This window comes from Morone saxatilis, unplaced genomic scaffold (genome assembly GCF_004916995.1).
Source record: "Morone saxatilis isolate NCDOM2014 unplaced genomic scaffold, NCSU_SB_2.0 Contig3, whole genome shotgun sequence".
In the NCBI taxonomy this organism is placed as follows: Eukaryota; Metazoa; Chordata; class Actinopteri; family Moronidae; genus Morone; species Morone saxatilis.
In genome coordinates, this window is record NW_023339873.1 from 23,415,754 (window position 1) to 23,417,569 (window position 1,816).

Sequence of the window (1,816 nt, forward strand, 5' to 3'; positions counted from 1 at the left end):
CCTGAACTAGCTCGCAGGCTTCACGCCATTTCTGTATCAAACTATATTTAGCCGTTCATCGAACGACTGGGCTGCACAATGGAAGTACTGGAGCAAGAAAAAGCAACAGATTCTCATTTTCCTAATTAATTTAAATTGTAACAGTCAAAAATATAGTAATATAAATGATAAATTATATAAATTATAGTTTGTTAACAACCATAAAATCAACCAACATTTCCAGTTCTTCGTGCAGCACTTTGCCTTAAGCACTTTGATTGTCTTTTCCCTGCTAAGTTAGCAGGGTCTCTGCCGGTCTTAAGTAGGGATGGGATTCTTATCATCCACTCCCCAGTGCCCCTTGACCCTGCTTCACCTTCCGCTCTCTATCCTCCTTCTCACGCTCAGTGTCAAAGTGTCCTCACGGCTGATCTTCGATAAGTGGTGATTAGAGGCACAGACATAAATACATACACACCGCTTTGGCCCATTGCTGGCATACATAAATGTCGCTACTGCTGTAAACAATTTTTAATCGTTTGATACTCATACTTGTACCAGATACTACCATTTATAAGTACTTGTGTAACAGAGTTAGAAATAACCTCCATTATGAATTTTTACAAAAATGATATGCTTGTCTTGTATAATTTTGACATGACAGTGTAAACACTACTGTCTTGTACAATGAACGTTACAGACACTTGTATGCAAAAACAGTAATTTTATCCACGTCGTGAAGCACCTTTGGTTGTGCTAATGCTAGCTAACTACAATTTAAAACAAGATAAGTTAATTTAACTAAAAAAAAATTTGATTACATCAAAATTTTAAAGTAAAACTACCAAAATTTTGGAAGTTAAAAAAACATTCTTGATCAAGTAGTAGGAATTTTAAGTGACAATGACCTAATTTTGTAATTTTTTTGTACTGTAAAAAAAACAAAGGTTATTATATCAGGATTGTAACTTACAAAAATAAGTTTGTGCCACTTGAAATCACTAGTAAAAGCAGCTTAATCAAGAATCTTTTTCAACAAGGGGGTCGTGAAATCATCAGGAATCATCATCTATCCAAACTTATAGCAATCTGAGCATAATTTTGTTGCTCTGGAACAAAGTGTTCCTTTTCTTCAGAGGAGTCTGAACAAAGGTCCAGCTGATCAGCAGCTTCCACTGTCAGGCTGTCTTTTTCACACCCTTGCCTCACACCAGGCTGCACGGCTTCCACAGTAAGTAGGCCAGTGACTGATGTTAATCCAGGCTATATTAATGAGGTAGGATCACTTTCTGCTCCAATTATTTACTAGAGGGTTGAACCCGGCGAGATAATTCTTTGTCAGGTGGTGCCGGGCCGAGTAACGAGATTAATGGAGGCTTCGCTCCTTCAAATGAATCACATATGGTTTGTATCAGGTAGTTCTGTGGCAACAAGTCGACTAGGGAAGAGTTTGGACTGCAGGAAATGTTGTTTCACACTCATTGTGATGAACTTTGCGTTTTGGGTTGAGACTGAACATATATAACTGCAAATGTAGACCATTTTATCTTTGACATGTCATAGCTCAAAATTATAAATTTGCCTCAGAGGGCTTTACAATCTGTACAGCATAAAAAACCTTTATCCTTAGATCCTTGATTTGGACAAGGAAAAATATCACTGAAAAAACATGGGACAGGGAAAACAGATGTTGCGCATATACACCCCAAGTGACACCCAATTATCCTTACCTCTTCCACTCTTTTCTTTGAGACGCTGTAGCGGGCTAGGTTTTGAAGCTAGAAGATACTGGTATCAGCGGCAGAGCGGGTCATCCCCCAAACAGAAGGTTGTTGGT